Source organism: Pimephales promelas, chromosome 4 (assembly GCF_988280905.1).
Source record: "Pimephales promelas chromosome 4, fPimPro1.hap1.1, whole genome shotgun sequence".
NCBI classification, from domain to species: Eukaryota; Metazoa; Chordata; class Actinopteri; order Cypriniformes; family Leuciscidae; genus Pimephales; species Pimephales promelas.
Genome location: NC_142772.1, coordinates 45,588,187 through 45,611,439, shown reverse-complemented (window position 1 = coordinate 45,611,439; position 23,253 = coordinate 45,588,187). Strand labels below are relative to the sequence as shown.

General features: G+C 35.1%; 1 pseudogene; it reads left to right on the top strand.

Annotated features, from left to right (window-relative positions):
- Positions 1 to 225: 225 nt before the first annotated feature.
- On the top strand, positions 226 to 22,019 carry LOC148981767 (UDP-glucuronosyltransferase 2C1-like; annotated as a pseudogene).
- The last annotated feature ends 1,234 nt before the right edge of the window (positions 22,020 to 23,253 follow it).

Here is a 23,253-nt window from a genome sequence, read left to right as displayed (position 1 = left end):
GAAAATTATTATTTTATTGTATTAATTTATTAGTCGATATGATAGTAAAGGGGCTATGTGTAGGTTTTTACTTATGAAAACTCTATCTTAAAGATTTTTTTTGGACATTTATGAGCAAACACTAATGTAATAGAAATAATGATACCTTGACTGTCCACCACGGTTGTCTCTATCAGCCTGTAGGCTCAATTGTGTGCGGAGGAGTCGGGTCCGAATTGGCGCGTCATGCTTGGGCTTACGTACGTAGCCATTAGTAAGCAGCGGCAATCGCTAGCAGTCGTGTTTCAAACGGACTCTGCGGATGGAAAGAAGCGACCAGCCTCAAGCACAATCCAGTTAAAAAAAAATAGCGCGTTCAAAATAGAGAGTGACCGGCGTCAGGCAAAGACAAGAGTCAACATCGGAGCGGCATTTGATTCTTGGAGGGAGCTCCAGTCAGCGCTGGGTATAAAAACAGACCCCGTGCTGTCAAAACAATAACCTTACAGTACTGTAACTTTTCTTTCCTCTGTAAACATGAGCCTTCTGTGGTTGCCGCGACTACTCTCTGGTTGCTGTGGTCGTGCTAGGCTGACCACCATCAAACAAACCAAATGTGGGACGATTATAAGTTTGTGTGGGACACTAAAACATACCCTGAAACTGTTATATAATGTCTATCTAACTTAATAAAAACATTTGTATTCTGCCTTTCTAATGATAAAAATTAGTTGTTCTTTATAAATAATCTTTATTTTACATGTCATTTAAATTCAACATCACTGAGCCCAAAGGCAGCAGGCATCATGCAGATTACTATTGTAGAAACAGTTCAGACCAAGTCCAGCTAAAATCCAACAAAATAAACAATGAACAAATAAAATATAAAACAACATGAAATTAGATAGACAGTCTTATATATTAAGAATATATTAAAAACCAAAACCAAAAACTTTCATATTTTTAGAAAGGATGTGAAATAAAACAACCACAGCAAGCAACAGGTTTAATAACAGATAAATTCATTTTTTTTTCTAAATTACAATTTTAATTGACCAAATTATCCATTTGTTTTCTAACAGGGAACACATGGAACGAATTACCGCTCCACATTTTGATTGACAGCCATCACAACCTACTAGTGACCGTATTTACTCCTTTCTTTTCAAGTCAAGTCAAGTCAAATATATTTATATAGCGCTTTTCACAATACAGATTGTATCAAAGCTGCTTCACAGTATCAATCAAGACAACATCACAGTACCAACCATTCAACCATTGGATAAGATATAAAAAAAGGCTGTTGTATTCGATTAAGCGCTGTTAAATATAGGTTAAAAACTACGCTGCTAAAATAATAAATAAAATGCTTTCTTAATATGATAATTAAAAACCAATAGACTGATGAAAATGCGGGACATTTCCTCAAAATGCGACGTGTGGGACAAGGGGTGAAAATGCTGTGCAGTATAACGCAAAGCGGTACGGGTGGTCACCCTAGGTCGTGCTCATACGAGCGTGCGCACCGAGAACGAGCATGAGACTGGCTGCAGTTTCTCTAACGGCCACTGGTGTCAGTAACGGTTAGAAATTTTAGAACTTAAGCAATGCTCCTTTAAAATAAGTGAAAAGGCTTATTCAAACAAACGTTCTTCGAATTTTCGATCAAACATCATATAGTTTGGTGAAAGCAGTTTCGTCCTGACCAGGTTATGTGAGCATGTATTGGTCTGCTCTGGAGACTCTGATTGGCTTGGATGTTGTGGTCAGATAATTGTTCACTGCAGTGGCAGTTTAAGAGCTGTGTGACCATAGCGATGACCTCTGGAAGTGTCCAAGCCACATGAGAGAGCGGATTGTAGACACAGCTTAACTTTTGGTCTGAGGCCAGAGGTCATCTTGGAGTCAAAATCCACACTCGTCAGTGACCAATCAGGTGGATGTTTGCATTACAATCGAACATCGGTACAGAAAATGGATCTTATTTTAATTAGACGTTTAAAGGAGTGATAAGACGAGGATTCATATACATAGCTGACGCAGAAGACTATTTCAAACGTTTAGTAACTGGCCGAATCTCATAAGACATGAAAAGAACACATTCAAGTCGTATTTCACCACAAAACCAGGAGAAAAACGAAAGAAATTGTGTTTTGCATGAAGAAAATACTCTGGTTTAGGACCATTTTTTAATTTTGCATTGTGATATTTTTATGCCAATTAAACTTAATCTCAATGTCAATAGCAATTTATGTTGTTTTGAATGTAATTTATGCAGATTTTTATCTTATTTGAATTCTTACAGTATAAGAATAAGGTTTTTTAGCATTATATTAATGATTTTTTTGTTTAAGTCGGGTCAAATTAAAAAGGTTTTCCCCATGCAAATTTAATTTTTTTATTTATTTTTTTGCTTTTTGGGGTGAAATATGATCTGACCCTTACTTAGTGACATTCCGCCTATTAAAAGATGATTTTGGATAAATGCATGTAACACTGCGAATGACCATACCCATCATTTATGTTCAGATCACTTTAGTCAATAGGCCAAATTTGACCTTAAATTTAAAAAAATATTCTGTTAAATCCCACTTAGCCTTGTTGAAATCGTCATCACAGAGGAAGAGTGAGTTTATGGGCAGCTGTTCATACCACTTTACCCGTCTGCAATCAGCAGCTGACTGCCCTCTGTACTAATCACCATTTAACACAACACACAATCACAACCGCAAACACAAAAAAAGGAAACTTGGTGATCCTAAAACCAAACACGGAAAAGCAGAGCTCATCTGGCGAGTGCGAGTTACTAATGCTTATTTAAACTAACCCTTGTGTTTTAGATCTAATGTTCAAACAACACACATCATGCATCTTAACTGAATATCGACAAACAATTTTCTGAATATATACCAAGCATATAAACTATTAATTTATTGCACAGGGAAACAGGCTATATCCATCTTTTCTTTTGCATAAATAAAGTATACTCACATAAAGCACATATATACTATATAGAAAATCTCAACAGCTTGATTTTTTAAAAAAAATATTTATATAAAGTCGGATCTATACTGTAAATGTCCAACTTTATCCATGCACATACAGTACAAACATGTAGGGTGATAGGCTATATACTATATAGCAAAACTAAACTGCTTGATTTTTTTATTTTGCCACAAAATGCAACTATATTATCGCCCAGCTTTTTATACAATGTCATATATATAAGTACAAACTTCTCTGCATGCATACAGTATACTCCCATAGGTTGATATAAATTATAATACAAGCAAAACTGCTTGATTGCTTGTATCGTGACAAAATAAACAGTTTTATCGCCCAGCTAAATGCGGCATGGAGATTTGTAGATAGTATAAAGCATAATGATTTTCTGTGAAGCTGCTTTGAAACGATGCCTTTTGTGAAAGGCGCTATATAAATAAACTGGACGATGCATTTCTAAGACTCCTTACATCAATATATTGTGCTGTGCTATGTTTAACCTGATAAATCTGCTATGATTAGACCCGAGCTCTATAACACAGCGACCGATATTTAAAGCGAATTTTAAAACGATGAAAAGAGAGTAATTATTAATAATAAATAATAAACAGAATCCGTTTCAGCATGACTAATACATCCCACGTCTCCTCTTCTTTCCAAGTGTCCTCCTCTCCTTCACTGTTCTACTCCAAGTATGCGGATAATCTTCTATTGAGTGTGCTTTTCCTTATCGGAACCCCACACTCTGCCTAAATCTGTTATCACAATGGAGCAGATCATGGGCTTCTCCCTCCCTCCCCCTCTCACATGCATTCACTCCCGCGCTCCGTTGCCCTCCCCGAAAGAAGGCTGAATGCAGAAGTGTCTCTGGTGCCAACCGATTAGCCCTGATCTCTTTATACGTCTAAACCAATTCACATGCTGCATGCTAAATTTTTCCCACTGTCTGAGCCCCCGTTTCCAAAAAAAAAAAAAAAAAAAGAAAGGCTGGAGGGGTCATAAATCCTTATATTTAGCCCCCCACCCCCTTCAAAAAAATAAATAAGGCACGCATGGAAGACAGGGTAGAAAGTGTTATCTGTGTGAGACAGGAGAGCTGGTTAGAGAGCAGGCAGGTGCATTGCTGGCTGGAGAGACACTATTGTTGACCGGACAGCGGCTCTCTTCTAGAGCACTTTTTTTTTTTTTATGGCACACTGACAATCCAATGATCTGTGATCAGATTAGGCAAATCTAAACTTCAAAAAGCATCATGCTGTAACTTACTGAGGAAGACGAGTTTTAGATTAGGGAGAAAGTAAAACCTCTAAAAGCGATTCTGTGGGGAAGGCTCTAAATGTTTGCTATTGTAATATTTTAGACGTTATTGATTAATGTGTTGTCACTTCCCAGTGTAATGTGTTAAGGCTGGAATACACTACACATCTGAAACGATCTGAAACGCAAGTGTCAAAGCGCAAAGCGCAAGTAACTTTGTGGGCGGGTCCCGGCGATGTTGCTATTTTCCCGGCGGGATAAATGCCTCTTGCGCCTGGCGCAAATCTAAAAGGTCTGAAGTAGCTTCATTATTCATAGGTGTGGTTTGGGCGTAACGTGAAATAAACCAATCAGAGCGCCATCCAACATTCCCTTTAAGAACAGGTGCGCATGTTGCATGACGGATTGTTATTATAACGGCGGGTTTACCAGGCCGTTATAATCACAGGAGCGTTCACAGCCGATGAGACCGACGTTCTTGTTAGGGCAGTAAAAGACAGAGAAGTGACGTTGTATGGGGATGGGAGAAACTCTCGCACATCAGCGTCGGTTAAACATTATATACTTATGTTTCTTGCCACTATTGGGCAAACAGGTCTGATCCTTCAGTACTACAATTAGCCTTAAAAAATGGGTAATAAGGTTTTTTCATCTTCATGTAAACCACAATGATTTCCCTCATGTGTTAATATTTTTCCTTGTTATAATGTATGATTAGCAAAAATAAAAACTGCTGCATCTGTGTTGATGAGAGAATCAAAGTGTATGCGCGTTATGCACCCGCTACATTATGGCCAAGCATGCGCGCTTAAAATAGCATTATGAACAACGCGCAACGTGCCACTGACTTTAGACCAGTTTTTTTCTGGTCAGTGGCGCAATTGTTTTCTGGAAGTGTAAAATAGCACCAGGGGTTGTTTGCGCCGAAACACGCCTCCTTTTTGCGCCGATCCGCCCAGGGAGCGCAAGTTCATTTCCTAGTTTACTGACGTGCGTCTGTGGAGGGAAAAATCCCGCTTTGCGCGCGTGCATAATGACACATGCGTTTGTGTATAAACCATTTCACAAGATGTAAACAACACTGGTCCAGAAGCACTTCCTGTTTCAGTTTGTAACTGTTTTCTTTATTTCACATGTAAAGAAAACATCTTAAAGATGTTTGTTTAACTTTTTGATTCAGTTTTAAATGCTCTGTTGGTTGTATTTTATCCCAGCTTTTATGTGGTGTTAAAAAACTGAAACAGGAAGTGCTTCTGGACCAGTGTTGTTTACATTTTGTGAAATGGTCTATAAAGTCATTTGCGCCGGGTGCAAGATAGAGCCATCAATCTGGAAGGGTTGACATTTTACTGTCAAAATATATTTGTAAAATTTAAATAAAACAGATGAGTGGATTATGTTTTAGAAGAAAATACGGTCAGTCTTTCTACTACAAAATGTCATATTTCATTCAATGTGTTTCTTTGCAATTCTGTGTACTATTTACTAGCAATTTCTGGGTAAAATTGTTTCGAAATGAAAGTACGAAGGTTTTTCTTTTACCATTCTGGGCAGTTAGGGTTGACAGATTTAGCAGAAAATCATGCAGTGATGGGCACATGCTGCAATTTTATTCTAGCTGTTTAATTGCAGTGAATGAATGCAAAGAGCATTAATACACCGATCTGTTTTGTAAATGATTGCATCCAGGTAGTAGCCTACGCATACTACCCTATCGTGTCGAAGGCATAGCTAGCTAGCAAATTGTAGGCTGTAATAACTAATAGTACTGACAGTAACTCGCGGTTGAGTGGTGAACTGATGCGAATGTGCTCTATTGTTAGGGGAGGGGCCAGCCTCAGCGCGTCATCAAGTAGGGGCGTGTCCACGAGCTCAGTGGCTCCAGCGAGCCCTGTTTTAGCCCCGCCCAAAAAATCCGGAAAATAGCAATGGTGAAAAACTGTTTAATGGTCTAACTCCACAATTCAGTACTTCACAGTTCACAGTCTTTGTAATATGTTTTAGCAATACATTTGTAAAATGTATAATGTGTTTAGAATTTTTTTTAGAATTGGCTTTACAGGGACTTTAATTTTTTAACATCTTTCATTTCAGGACGGCCCACTTCCTATTGTGAGATGATGGGTAAAGCTGATATCCGGTTGACCAGAACCTACTGGGATTTTGAGTTTCCACGGCCATTCCTGCCCAACTTCAAATACATCGGAGGGCTTCACTGCACCCCTGCCAAGCCTTTACCCAAGGTGCATCTGTCCTTTTAATAGTCTACCAGCTCAAAATCTGAAATTCATAACACACATGCTTTGAATCATCAAACCAGAAATAAGAAAAGAAAAGAAAAAAACTGTATGGTAAACCTGACAGGAATAGTAATAACACAGGTTGCGTTAGACTTCCGCATTGTCAGTCATTTTGACAGACGGTGTTATTACCGGTCATTTTAATGTTCACATTAACATTAAAGCTAGATTATGCATTTCTTAATTTATGAAGAGAAAGTTGAACTGGGAATGTGCGTCACTTTTCAGGTTTCATCATGAATGTTTGTCCAATAATTAAGTTGGCTTGAGAAAGCCAACTTACTGAAATCCTATTTAAACTTATTAAGTTGGCTTGGGAAAGCCAACTTACTGAAATCCTATTTAAACTTATTATTATTAGTGTGAATGCTTCAAGCATTCACACTCTTGAAATCCAAATCTTTCTTATTATTATTATTCCGTATTCTTCCGTACGTTTTTCGGTCGCTTTCTTCTCCTCTCTACTTTGTGCTACAAAAACCATTCAAGTATCAAAATGTGCAGCTTTTCAAGGACATGTGTGCTATTACTTTTCTTTTTTATAACCTTTATAATTTTTAAATTATTAAACTTTTTGTGCATATTTTTTAACATGGAAGTCAATGGAGAATTCTTCAAATTCTGTTTTATGCTCCGTCTGCTTTCAAAGCCTACAACTTCTGCATACTTTCAGCTATTTCTGTCATTTAAACTTTAAAATGTTGAGAAATTTGTAAGCTATTAAAGTTGTATTCAACTTTTTGATATCTATTATACTTTTTTCACAATCTCTACTTTAGTCTCATGATGTTTTTCAACCCGTTTCTGAAATTATAATGGGAGTGAATGAGAGAGACTGTTCAGAGCTAGAGCACGTGCTAGAGTGAGCCAGCTTGAAACCTAATGCTAAAAAATAATTTTTAAATCGCTGGCCTGGCCACAATTTTCACTCTTTGGGCATAAAATTATACTTGAAACGTAGGTATTTTTGTTGTGGTTCCTCTCATGTGTTTAGTAAATCCCTGGGACTTATAGTTTTTTCACTGTGTCCTTCCAAAGGACAAGAGTGACAGACATTCCTCCATTGGCAGCAATTATAAATTCAGGTCAAACTTTTGTGATCAGAGCAATACAAACCAGTTTTTTAACTTGCCAAAGTGGTCCCTTTTTTAACTCTATCCACAAAAAAAATACATCACATCGTTCACAAAGGCCTTGTCTCGCTCACGGTCAGGTCATTTCGCCAATACAACCTATAGTTTTGTCTCTATTGAGGTTTGTTCGAGGCCAAGTATCAGCAATTTTGGCCTCTGTCTAAATAGGAAAGCTGATTGCACAGGTGATGCTGATTAGCAACGATCAAAGGGAGACACACATAACTGGTCCTGTGTTCTGATTGGTGGACAGTCACTCAGCTCTTTTCTGAAGGATACTACAAGTTTTTGTTGCATTTATGCCTCTACTTCTCCTGTTCTCCCTCTCTCTTCCCTCCTCTTCTCCTCCTCCAATCCTCTACTCCTCCTGTCCTCCTATTCTACCCTCCTTTCATAATCTCTTCTCCTTTCTACTCTTCCTTTTATCCTCTTCTATCCATCTGCCTGTCTTAACTATTTGACTTTCTGTGTCCAAATGATCTATCTATCTATGTATAGACTATGTATGTATCTATCTGTCTATCTATCTATCTATCTATCTATCTATCTATCTATCTATCTATCTATCTATCTATCTATCTATCTATCTAATCCATCTATATTTCTAACTAATCTATCTTTCTTTCTTTCTAGATAATCTATCTTTCTTTCTAACTATACTATTTTTCTTTCTAAATAATCTTTTCTTTCTTTCTAACTATACTATCTGTCTTTCTTTGTAACCAATATATCTTTCCTTCTTTCTTTCTAACTAATCCTTTCTTTATTTCTAACTAATCCTTTCTTTCTTTTTTCATCCTTTCAAATCCATCTTTCTTTCTAACTAATTCTTTCTTTCTTTCTTTCTTTCAAATCCATATTTCTTTCTAACTAATCTTTCTTTCTTTTTATCTTTCTTTCTTTCTTTCTTTTTCTTTCTTTCTACCTAATCTTTCTTTCTTTCTTTCTTTCTTTCTTTCAAATTCATATTTCTTTCTTACTAATCCTTTCTTTCTTTCTTTCTTTCAAATCCATATTTCTTTCTAACTAATCTTTCTTTCTTTTTATCTTTCTTTCTTTCTTTCTTTTTCTTTATTTTGAATAATCTATCTATCTATCTATCTATCTATCTATCTATCTATCTATCTATCTATCTATCTATCTATCTTTCTACCTAATCCATCTTTCTTTCTTCCTTTCTACCTAATCCTTCTTTCTTTCTTTCTTTCTTTCTTTCTTTCTTTCTTTCTTTCTTTCTTTCTTTCTTTCTTTCTTTCTTTCTACCTAATTCATCTTTCTTTCTTTCTTTCTTTCTTTCTTTCTTTCTTTCTTTCTTTCTTTCTTTCTTTCTTTCTTTCTTTCTTTCTTTCTTTCTTTCTTTCTTTCTACCTAATCCATCTTTCTTTCTTTCTTTCTTTCTTTCTTTCTAATAATCCATCCATCCATCTATCTATCTATCTATCTATCTATCTATCTATCTATCTATCTATCTATCTATCTATCTATCTATCTATCTATCTATCTATCTATCTATCTTTCTAACTAACTAATCCTTTCTTTCTCACTAATTCTTTCTTTCTTTCTTTCAAATCCATCTTTCTTTCTAACTAATTCTTTCTTTCTTTCTAATCCATATTTCTTTCTTTCTTTCTTTCTTTCTTTCTTTCTAACTAACTAATCCTTTCTTTCTTTCTCTCTCACTAATCCTTTCTTTCTCACTAATCCTTTCTTTCTTTCTTTCTTTCTTTCTTTCTTTCTTTTAAATCCATTTTTCTTTCTAACTAATTCTTTTCTTTTTCTTTCTTTCTTTCTTTCTTTCTTTCTTTCTTTCTTTCTTTCTTTCTTTCTACCCCCTGTCTTTCTCTACCTTTCTTTTTTGTACTCCTTTACTTCTCTACCTCTGTCTCTTTCTCTACCCCTATATTTCTTTACCTCTGTGTCTACATCTCTACCTCTCTTTACCTCTCTAAGTAAACTTGTAGTTTTCTACAATTTTTGGATCTTGTTTTGCATTTCAGCTTATTAAATGCATTTGAATTAAGCTTTTTTTTCTTTTTTGCTCTGTTTTGCTGTTGTTTGAACTGCAATATTTTTTTTTTTAAGCATTTCAGTTCAGCTTTTGAAGCATTCACACGCATATTCCGCAGGAAATGCAATTTTTCTAGTTATTATTATTCTTCTTACTCAAAATTTTCTGACTCTAACTCCTCCTAGAGCTTTAACTCTACAAACTCCAAACTCGGGTCAGACCTTCAGACTGTTCTGACTTAGTGTGCTATATCTTTTTAGACTGATTCGACTTTCAGATTTCTTAAAAATTAATATTAAAAATCATAAAAATCCCATTGACTTTCATTGCAGCATGGTCAAATTGAGCCAAGACTACGGTGGCCCAATAGCGTACAACAAAAACTCAAATCTAAATTCCCTGAAGCCCTAGACTCAATTAAACTACAATTCTATATGAACTAATGAACTTATCTATCTATCTATCTATCTATCTATCTATCTATCTATCTATCTATCTATCTATCTATCTATCTATCTATCTATCTATCTATCTATCTATCTATCTATCTATCTATCTATCTACCTAATCTTTCTTTCTTTCTTTCTTTCTTTCTTTCTTTCTTTCTTTCTTTCTTTCTTTCTTTCTTTCTTTCTTTCTTTCTTTCTAACTAATCTATCCATCTTTCTTTCTAACAAATCTATCCATCTTTCTTTCTAACTAATCTATCCTTCTTTCTTTCTAACTAATCTATCCATCTTTCTTTATAACAAATCTATCCATCTTTCTTTCTAACAAATCTATCCATCTTTTTTTCTAACTAATCTATCCATCTTTCTTTCTAACTAATCTATCCATCTTTCTTTCTACCTAATCTATCCATCTTTCTTTCTAACTAATCTATCCATCTTTCTTTCTAACTAATCTATCGTTCTTTCTTTCTAACTAATCTATCCATCTTTCTTTCTAACAAATCTATCCATCTTTCTTTCTAACTAATCTATCCATCTTTCTTTCTAACTAATCTATCCATCTTTCTTTCTAACAAATCTATCCATATTTCTTTCTAACTAATCTATCCATCTTTCTTTCTACCTCACTAATCTATCCATCTTTCTTTCTAACAAATATATCCATCTTTCTTTCTAACTAATCTATCCATCTTTCTTTCTAACAAATCTATCCATCTTTCTAACAAATCTATCCATCTTTCTTTCTAACAAATCTATCCATCTTTCTTTCTAACAAATCTATCCATCTTTCTAACTAATCTATCGTTCTTTCTTTCTACGTAACTAATCTATCCATCTTTCTTTCTAACAAATCTATCCATCTTTCTTTCTAACTAATCTATCCATCTTTCTTTCTAACTAATCTATCCTTCTTTCTTTCAAACTAATCTATCCATCTTTCTTTCTAACAAATCTATCCATCTTTCTTTCTAGCAAATCTATCCATCTTTCTTTCTAACAAATCTATCCATCTTTCTTTCTAACTAATCTATCCATCTTTCTTTTTAACTAATCTATCGTTCTTTCTTTCTAACTAATCTATCGTTCTTTCTTTCTACCTAACTAATCTATCCATCTTTCTTTCTAACAAATCTATCCATCTTTCTTTCTACCTAATCTATCCAACTTTCTTTCTAACAAATCTATCCATCTTTCTTTCTAACTAATCTATCCATCTTTCTTTTTAACTAATCTATCGTTCTTTCTTTCTACCTAACTAATCTATCGTTCTTTCTTTCTAACAAATCTATCCATCTTTCTTTCTACCTAATCTATCCATCTTTCTTTCTAACAAATCTATCCATCTTTCTTTCTAACAATTCTATCCATCTTTCTTTCTAACTAATCTATCCATCTTTCTTTCTAACTAATCTATCCATCTTTCTTTCTAACTAATCTATCCATCTTTCTTTCTAACTAACTAATCTATCCATCTTTCTTTCTAACTAATCTATCCATCTTTCTTTCTAACAAATCTATCCATCTTTCTTTCTTTCTTTCTTTCTTTCTTTCTTTCTTTCGTTCTTTCTTTCTTTCTTTCTTTCTTTCTTTCTTTCTTTCTTTCTTTCTTTCTTTCTTTCTTTCTTTCTAACAATTCCATCTTTCTTTCTAACAAATCTATCCATCTTTCTTTCTAACTAATCTATGCATCTTTCTTTCTAAAAATTCTTTCTTTCTCTTTCGTTCTTTCTTTCTTTCTTGATGCTAATAACATGCTAATCATGCTAGCTTTATGCTAATCATGTTAGCTTCTTGTTAAAAACATGTTAGCATGATGTTAGCTACATGCTAATCATGCTAGCTTCTTGCTAAAAACATGCTAGCATGATGCTAGCTACATACTAATCATGCTAGCATGATGCTAGCTACATGCTAATCATGCTAGCTTCTTGCTAAAAACATGCTAGCATGATGCTAGCTACATGCTAATCATGCTAGCATGATGCTAGCTACATGCTAATCATGCTAGCTTCTTGCTAAAAACATGCTAGCATGATGCTAGCAACATGCTAATCATGCTAGCATGATGCTAGCTACATGCTAATCATGCTAGCATGATGCTAGCTACATGCTAATCATGCTAGCATGATGCTAGCTACATGGTAATCATGCTAGCTTCTTGCTAAAAACATGCTAGCATGATGTTAGCAACATGCTAATCATGCTATTATGATGCTAGCTGCATGCTAATCATGCTCGCATGATGCTAGCTACATGCTAATCATGCTAGCTTCTTGCTAAAAAACATGCTAGCATGATGCTAGCTACATGCTAATCATGCTAGCATGATGCTAGCTACATGCTAATCATGCTAACTTCTTGCTAAAAACATGCTAGCATGATGCTAGCTACATGCTTATCATGCTAGCATGATGCTAGCTACATGGTAATCATGCTAGCTTCTTGCTAAAAACATGCTAGCATGATGCTAGCAACATGCTAATCATGCTATTATGATGCTAGCTACATGCTAATCATGCTCGCATTATGCTAGCTACATGCTAATCATGCTAGCTTCTTGTTAAAAAACATGCTAGCATGATGCTAGCTAAATGCTAATCATGCTAGCATGATGCTAGCTACATGCTAATCATGTTAACTTCTTGCTAAAAACATGCTAGCATGATGCTAGCTACATGCTAATCATGCTAGCATGATGCTAGCTACATGCTAATCATGCTAACTTCTTGCTAAAAACATGCTAGCATGATACTAGCTACATGCTTATCATGCTAGCATTATGCTAGCTACATGCTAATCATGCTAGCTTCTTGCTAAAAACATGTTAGCATGATGCTAGCAACATGCTAATCATGCTAGCATGATGCTAGCTACATGCTAATCATGCTAGCTTCTTGCTAAAAACATGCTAGCATGATGCTAGCAACATGCTAATCATGTTAGCATGATGTTAGCTACATGCTAATCATGCTAGCTTCTTGCTAAAAACATGTTAGCATGATGCTAGCAACATGCTAATCATGCTATTATGATGCTAGCAACATGCTAATCACGCTAACAACATGCTAATCATCTTAACTACATGCTAATCATATTAGCATCAAGCTAGCTACATGCTAATCATGTTAGCTTCTTGTCAAAAACATCTATCTATCTATCTATCTATCTATCTATCTATCTATCTATCTATCTATCTTTCTTTCTTTCTTTCTTTCTAACTAATCTATCCATCTTTCTTTATTTCTTTCATTCATTCTTTCTAATTCCATCTTTAAAACTTCATTCAAACTTCAAGATTCTTCAAACGCTCTGGTCCGGCTTTCTCAAGCCAACTTAAAGTTTGTGTCATCAAACTTTTTTTTCTAGTTATTATTATTAAGTTGGCTTGGGAAAGCCAACTTACTGAAATGCTATTTAAACTTATTATTATTATTCTTTTTCTGAGCGGAAAATTTTCTGACTCTATCTCCTCCTAGAGTTTTAACTCCACATACTCCAAACTCGGCACGGACACTCAAACTGTTCTGACTTAGTGTGCTATATCTTTTCTAACTGATCGGACTTACGGTTTTCCTAAAAATGACGATCAAAGTCGGAAAAAACTCCCATTGACTTAACATTGTGGAATCTTCAGAATTTCAAACTGCCCAACTGTCAAAATTCAAATCTAAATACCTTGAAGCCCCAGACTCAATCAAACTGTCATTCTATACACTATATGAGCCACTGAAACTCATTCAAACTAATGAACTCATCAATCTATGACACTTATCTATCTAATCTTAAACTCTTAAACTCACAATAAATTAATAAACTCTAAACTTGAACTCTTAGACTCATTTAAACTTATAAACTTTTAAACTCATAAACTCTCAATTCATAAACTCATACTCTTATAAACTCTCATAAAACTATTAAACTCATAAATTAATAAACTCTGGACACTTATTCATTTAAACTTATAAACTCTAAACTCTAAATTCACACCATAGCAACCAGTTACAGCACCCTAGCAACCGTAGGCCATAGGCACGAGGCCGTAGGCCTCGTGCAATACTAAATGGCAATGATTTCTCAGAAACTTGTAATGTACCACATTTGAAGAGGCAGACAGGCTCTGTAAGAAAATACCTCACAGTGGGGTAAAAGTTGCACCCCTGGGGGGCAGGAGCTGCCCAAAGTTGTCCCATTGACTTACTATGGTGTAGGACGGCTAATGAAATGGGCCGTCCTACACCATAGAAATCACTTTTCTATTGAACACAGCTCTGGATCACAGTGTCATAGAGACAAAGGGGCGGGCTCATTTTACTCACACGACCAATCAGTCTCTCAGGATCATTGTGAAGCTATCAAGCCACGCCCTAGCAACCATTTAGAGCACCTTAGCAACAAGTCCCATAGACTTCCATTGAAAGAGATTGAAGGGATATCTCCGGATAGAAGTGTCATAGAAATATGTGGGTGGTCTCTTTTGACTCCGGGTAGCAAAGTGCCAACCATGAATCACCTCAACAATTTCTGGCCACGCCCTAGCAACAATTAACGAGCACCTTAGCAACCAAATTTTAAAGAGGGATATCTTCCACTCTGAATGTCACAGAGTCATGAGAGTTGATTTATATAATTCATAGTGACAAGCACCATTTGGAGATTCATCACTGGCAGCTGACAAGCCACTCCCTAGCAACTAAACAGAGTACCCTAGCAACCATTAAGCAAGATTTATATCTCTGCATCAGAACAACATATAGAGATGGGGATCGGTTTAAATCATTCATACTGACAAGCAGCCTTTGGAGTTTCATGATTGGCAGCTGTCAAGCCAATCCCTAGCAACCAAACAGAGTACCCTAGCAACCATATTTTAACAGCTATATCTCAAAATCAGAAAATTGTATCGCGATGGGGGTTGGGTCTTTTGACTCATGCTAGCACACAGGACTTTCAATATGCTAAACATGCTAGCTGTGAATAGCTAAATGCTAATATGGATACTTTATAGTAACCATATGTGAACACTACCAACCAAGTAGCAATACCATAGCAACCACCCAGGACACCCTAGCAACCGCCTAGCAACACCATAGCAACCTCCCAGAACACCCTAGCAACCGCCTAGCAACACCATAGCAACCACCCAGAACACCCTAGCAACTGCTTAGCAACACCCTAGCAACCACCCAGAACACCCTAGCAACCGCCTAGCAACACCATAGCAACCTCCCAGAACACCCTAGCAACACCATAGCAACCACCCAGAACACCCTAGTAACCGCCTAGCAACACCCTAGCAACCACCAAGAACACCCTAACAACCACCTAGCAACACCATAGCAACCACCCAAAACACCCTAGCAACTGCCTAGCAACACCCTAGCAACCACCCAGAACACCCTAGCAACACCATAGCAACCTCCCAGAACACCCTAGCAACCGCCTAGCAACACCATAGCAACCACCCAGAACACCCTAGCAACCGCCTAGCAACACCCTAGCAACCACCAAGAACACCCTAACAACCACCTAGCAACACCATAGCAACCACCCAAAACACCCTAGCAACTGCCTAGCAACACCCTAGCAACCACCCAGAACACCCTAGCAACCGCCTAGCAACACCCTAGCAACCACCAAGAACACACTAACAACCACCTAGCAACACCATAGCAACCACCCAAAACACCCTAGCAACTGCCTAGCAACACCCTAGCAACCACCCAGAACACCCTAGCAACCGCCTAGCAACACCATAGCAACCTCCCAGAACACCCTAGCAACCGCCTAGCAACACCATAGCAACCACCCAGAACACCCTAGCAACTGCCTAGCAACACCCTAGCAACCACCAAGAACACCCTAACAACCACCTAGCAACACCATAGCAACCACCCAGAATACCCTAGCATCTATCTATCTATGTATCTATCTATCTATGTATCTATCTCTCTAACTCCATCTGTCTCTTTCTAACTCTATCTATCTATCTATCTATCTATCTATCTATCTATCTATCTATCTATCTATCTATCTATCTATCTCTCTAACTCCATCTGTCTCTTTCTAACTCTATCTATCTCTCTAACTCTATCTATCTATCTATCTATCTATCTATCTATCTATCTATCTATCTATCTATCTATCTATCTATCTATCTATCTATCTATCTATCTATCTATCTATCTATCTATCTATCTATCTTTAAACTAAGTTAAACTTAATTTAAACTTTAGACTAATTTAAACTTCAAACTACTTTAAACTTCTTCAAACTACTTTAAACTTCTTCAAACTTTCTGTTCCAAACTTTCACAAGCCAACTTAAAGTTTGTCTCGACGAACTTTTTAATCTAGTTATTATTATTATTCTTACTCAAAATTTTCTGACTCTAACTCCTCCTAGAGCTTTAACTCTACAAACTCCAAACTCGGGTCAGACCTTCAGACTGTTCTGACTTAGTGTGCTATATCTTTTTAGACTGATTCGACTTTCAGATTTCTTAAAAATTAATATTAAAAATCATAAAAATCCCATTGACTTTCATTGCAGCATGGTCAAATTGAGCCAAGACTACGGTGGCCCAATTGCGTACAACAAAAACTCAAATCTAAATTCCCTGAAGCCCTAGACTCAATTAAACTACCATTCTATATGAGCTAATGAACTATCTATCTATCTATCTATCTATCTATCTATCTATCTATCTATCTATCTATCTATCTATCTATCTATCTATCTATCTATCTGTCTATCTATCTACCTATCTATCTATCTATCTATCTATCTATCTATCTATCTATCTATCTATCTATCTATCTATCTATCTATCTATCTATCTTTCTTTCTAACTAATCTATCTTTCTTTCTTTCTAACTAATCTATCCATCTTTCTTTCTAACAAATCTATCCATCTTTCTTTCTAACAAATCTATCCATCTTTCTAACTAATCTATCCATCTTTCTTTCTAACTAATCTATCCATCTTTCTTTCTACCTAATCTATCCATCTTTCTTTCTACCTAACTAATCTATCCATCTTTCTTTCTAACAAATCTATCCATCTTTCTTTCTAACAAATCTATCCATCTTTCTTTCTAACAAATCTATCCATCTTTCTTTCTAACTAATCTATCCATCTTTCTTTCCAACAAATCTATCCATCTTTCTTTCTACCTAATCTATCCATCTTTCTTTCTACCTAATCTATCCATCTTTCTTTCTAACTAATCTATCCATCTTTCTTTCTAACTAATCTATCCATCTTTCTTTCTACCTAATCTATCCATCTTTCTTTCTACCTAACTAATCTATCCATCTTTCTTTGTAACAAATCTATCCATCTTTCTTTCTACCTAACTAATCTATCCATCTTTCTTTCTACCTAACTAATCTATCCATCTTTCTTTCTAACAAATCTATCCATCTTTCTTTCTAACAAATCTATCCATCTTTCTTTCTAACTAATCTATCCATCTTTCTTTCCAACTAATCTATCCATCTTTCTTTCCAACTAATCTATCCATCTTTCTTTCTAACAAATCTATCCATCTTTCTTTCTAACAAATCTATCCATCTTTCTTTCTAACTAATCTATCCTTCTTTCTTTCTACCTAACTAATCTATCCATCTTTCTAACAAATCTATCCATCTTTCTTTCTAACAAATCTATCCGTCTTTCTTTCTAACTAATCTATCCATCTTTCTTTCTACCTAATCTATCCATCTTTCTTTCTAACTAATCTATCGTTCTTTCTTTCTAACTAATCTATCCATCTTTCTTTCTACCTCACTAATCTATCCATCTTTCTTTCTAACAAATCTATCCATCTTTCTTTCTAACTAATCTATCCATCTTTCTTTCTAACAAATCTATCCATCTTTCTTTCTAACAAATCTATCCATCTTTCTTTCTAACAAATCTATCCATCTTTCTTTCTAACAAATCTATCCATCTTTCTTTCTAACTAATCTATCCTTCTTTCTTTCTACCTAACTAATCTATCCATCTTTCTTTCTACCTAATCTATCCATCTTTCTTTCTACCTAATCTATCCATCTTTCTTTCTAACAAATCTATCCATGTTTCTTTCTAACTAATCTATCCATCTTTCTTTCTAACTAATCTATCCATCTTTCTTTCTACCTAACAAATCTATCCATCTTTCTTTCTAACAAATCTATCCATCTTTCTTTCTAACTAATCTATCCATCTTTCTTTCTAACAAATCTATCCATCTTTCTTTCTAACAAATCTATCCATCTTTCTTTCTAGCAAATCTATCCATCTTTCTTTCTAACTAATCTATGCCTCTTTCTTTCTAACAATTCTTTCTTTCTCTTTCATTCTTTCCTTCTTTCTTTCTTTCAAACAAATTTTTTTCTTTCTTTCTTTCTTTCTTTCTTTCTTTCTTTCTTGATGCTAATAACATGCTAATCATGCTAGCTTTATGCTAATCATGTTAGCTTTTTGTTATAAACATGTTAGCATGATGCTAGCTACATGCTAATCATGCTAGCATGATGCTAGCTACATGCTAATCATGCTAGCTTCTTGTTAAAAACATGCTAGCATGTTGCTAGCAACATGCTAATCATGTTATTATGATGCTAGCTACATGCTAATCATGCTAGCATGATGCTAGCTACATGCTAATTATGCTAGCTTCTTGCTAAAAACATGCTAGCATGATGCTAGCAACATGCTAATCATGCTAGCATGATGATAGCTACATGCTAATCACGTTAGCATGATGCTAGCTACATGCTAATAATGCTAGCTTCTTGCTAAAAACATGCTAGCATGATGCTAGCAACATGCTAATCATGCTAGCATGATGCTAGCTACATGCTAATCATGCTAGCTTCTTGTTAAAAACATGCTAGCATGTTGCTAGCAACATGCTAATCATGTTATTATGATGCTAGGTACATGCTAATCATGCTAGCATGATGCTAGCTACATGCTAATTATGCTAGCTTCTTGCTAAAAACATGCTAGCATGATGCTAGCAACATGCTAATCATGCTAGCATGATGATAGCTACATGCTAATCACGTTAGCATGATGCTAGCTACATGCTAATAATGCTAGCTTCTTGCTAAAAACATGCTAGCATGATGCTAGCAACATGCTAATCATGCTAGCATGATGCTAGCTACATGCTAATCATGCTAGCTTCTTGCTAGTAACATGCTAATCATGTTAACATGATGCTAGCTACATGCTAATCATGCTAGCTTCTTGCTAAAAACATGCTAGCATGATGCTAGCAACATGCTAATCATGTTAGCATGATGCTAGCTACATGCTAATCATGCTAGCTTCTTGCTAAAAACATGCTAGCATGATGCTAGTAACATGCTAGCATGATGCTAGCTACATGCTAATCATGCTAGCTTCTTGCTAGCAACATGTTAATCATGTTAGCATGATGCTAGCAACATGCTAATCATGCTAGCATGATGCTAGCTACATGCTAGTCATGCTAACTTCTTGTTAAAAACATGCTAGCATGATACTAGCAACATGCTAATCATGCTATTATGATGCTAGCTACATGCTAATCATGCTAGCTTCTTGCTAAAAAATGCTAGCATTATGCTAGCAACATGCTAATCATGCTAGCATGATGCTAGCTACATGCTAGTCATGTTAGCTTCTTGTTAAAAATATGCTAGGATGATGCTAGCAACATGCTAATCATGCTCTTATGATGCTAGCAACATGCTAATCACGTTAACAACATGCTAATCATTTTAACTACATGCTAATCATATTAGCATCAAGCTAGCTACATGCTAATCATGTTAGCTTCTTGCCAATAACATCTATCTATCTATCTATCTATCTATCTATCTATCTATCTTTCTAACTAATCTATCTTTTTAACTAATCTATCCATCTTTCTTTCTTTCTTTCTTTCTTTCTTTCTTTCTTTCTTTCTTTCTAATTCCATCTTTAAAACTTAATTCAAACTTCAAAATTCTTCAAACGCTCTGGTCCGGCTTTCTCAAGCCAACTTAAAGTTTGTGTCATCAAACTTTTTTTTCTAGTTCACAATTGTTTCTTTTGATATGAAACAAAATCCCAGCTTTCAAATTCTATTTTATCACAAAATTCAAACAATAAATACTATTTTTTAGCACTTTTTGATAGAAAGAGAACATGATCAATCCCTTCCTCTTTACTGCGTTACAGAATGAAATTAACATGAATGAACATCAAAACATTTGTTGAAATGATACAATTCAATATACCAAAATCCGTATCATGTCTCTTATGTAATGACTCAATCAGTGTTTAAAATGCAGAAAGAGAGTTGGGGATAATGGGGTTTTTGAAAGATTCATAAAAATAATTTTTGTTTTTGTTTAAAATGCTCAATTTTCCATGTAATTATAGCCTTATAACTAGTGGCCGGTCTGTGTGCAACTTTACAAAACTAGAAGACATTCTGAATGTATATAAGCGATATCCTTTTTTTACAAAGGAAAATTTAAAACATTAAAAATAATAATTAGGGACAATCAATAATTTTATGAATGAGTTACTTCCATTATGTGAATTATAATGGAATACAATAGCTACACATAAAATAATTATGTGTAGCTATTATTGTTGTTCTTTTATGTAGCACTTTGGGATTCTTTGGAATGAAAAGTGCGTTATAAATAAAATCTATTATTAATATGTAATCATGTAATCAATAAAGTAACTGTAGTCTGATTACGAGTATTTTAAAATGTAATATAATCTAATTACAAGTACTTGATTGCATAATCCAGATTACATGTAATCAGTTGCTACCCTGTAATGCTTAGGTAGTACTTGATATTAAAAACATTGTGGCAAAAAGAAAAGGTAATGAACATCCTTTATTTTGTGTAGGCTCTTGAGGAGTTTGTGCAGAGCTCAGGGGATGATGGGATTGTGGTCAATCTATAGTAAACAAAATAACCAAAGAGAGGAGCAATACGCTCGCCTCGGCACTGGCACAGATCCCACAGAAGGTTATTTTACCATCCTTACATTCTTCTTTTACGTATTTCCTTCTTTGTAATTTCATAGGAGATAAACACTTCAGGAGAGTCCGCACACTCTACCAAAGAAGTCATCAAGTGCGAAATAAAATCAATACTTTACTGAAAAAATGGCAAACATTTCGGTCTCATTTGGAAGGAAAGAGAAAGAAAAAGTAGAAACTTTGACATGGACTACATTTAATATCAGTCCATCTAGGTCAGTTTTAATCTCTAAAATATCATTGTCTTTATACACACTTTAGACAAGCCAGATACTCTTGGTGAAAACACCAAACTATATGAATGGATCCCTCAGAATGATTTATTGGGTTTGTGTTTAAATTTGTGATTGTGTATTTATTTTATTTTAAGAAAAATAAAGCAACAATTAGAAGATCTACTATTAAACAGCTTTTTTAACATTTACTGCTAACTAATTCAATAAAACTACATTCAGTTTAATGGCAAAGTATTTTGAATTAACCTCTAGCGCCCCCTACTGAGGTTTGTTACCTTTTGCCAAATAGTTTGTCTCCTGATTCAGGTCACCCGAGAGCATTTATCACTCAATATGAGGCCATATAGCATGCTTATCATATATCGTGGTTCTCTTATTAATACTCAACATTGACAAAATGGATAGATGACCAGTTTATAAAGTATAAAGAGACATGTTATCGTATTTGTGTTCATCTCCGCAGGTATAAAGAGAATGCAATGGGTCTGTCCAGGATTCATCATGACCGTCCAATGAGGCCTTTGGATGAGGCGGTGTTCTGGATTGAGTTCGTCATACGCAATAAAGGTGCGAAACACAGAAGCACACAACCTTACCTGGTACCAGTACCACTTTTCACTATCCTGACTGTAGTCCTCTACGTCTCCTTAAAATTGAGCAAATTATTCATAATGTGTTGTTGTTTTAGATCAAAGCAGAAAAAAAAAAGAAAAAAAAACAACAACGAGTGATTGATTTGGACTAGAAATATGCATCTTGTTTATTATTTTTTTGCTTTACACTCTCAGAAAAAAAGGTACAAAAGCTGTCACTGGGGCTGTACCTTTTCAAAAGGTAAACTTTTGTCCATTTTAGGTGCTAATATGCACATTTTATGTGATGATATGTACATTTTAGGTGCTAATATGTACATTTTAAGTGTTAATATGTACATTTTAGGTGCTAATATGTACATTTTAGGTGCTATTATGTACATTTTAAGTGTTAATATGTACATGTTAGGTGCTAATATGTCCATTTCATGAGCTAATATGTCCATTTTAGGTGTTAATATGTACATTTTATGTGATATGTACATTTGAGGTGCTAATATGTACATTTTAAGTGTTAATATGTACATTTTAGGTGCTAATATGTAAATTTTAGGTGCTAATATGTAAATTTTAGGTGCTAATATGTCCATTTCATGAGCTAATATGTCCATTTCAGGAGCTAGTATGTCCATTTTAGGTGGTATTATGTCAATTTTAGGTGTTAATACGTACATTTTAGGTGCTGATACGTCCATTTCACGAGCTAATATGTCCGTTTTAAGGTGGTAATATGTACATTTTAAGGGGTAATATGTCAATTTTAGGTTTTAATATGTATAATTTAGGTGTTAATACGTACATTTTAGGTGATAATATGTACATTTTAGGTGCTGATACGTCCATTTCACGAGCTAATATGTCCGTTTTAGGTGGTAATATGTACATTTTAGGGGGTAATATGTCAATTTTAGGTTTTAATATGTATAATTTAGGTGATAATAAGTACATTTCAGGTGCTAATATGTACATTTCAGGTGCTAATATGTACATTTCATGAGCTAATATGTACATTTCAGGTGCTAATATGTACATTTTAGGTGCTAATATGTACCACTAAGGTACCAATATGTAGCCTTTGGATACAAAAGTGTACCTTTTGAAAAGGTACAGCCCCAGTGACAGCTTTTGTACCTTTTTTCTGAGAGTGTAGTGTGCCTGTGAGAAATGTTCATTTTTCCAATTAATTGTAATAATCCAGATACTTAATTTCAAAGAGGAAAAAGTGAAACCGGGACATTTTAACCATATTGCATAAGTGTGTACATTTA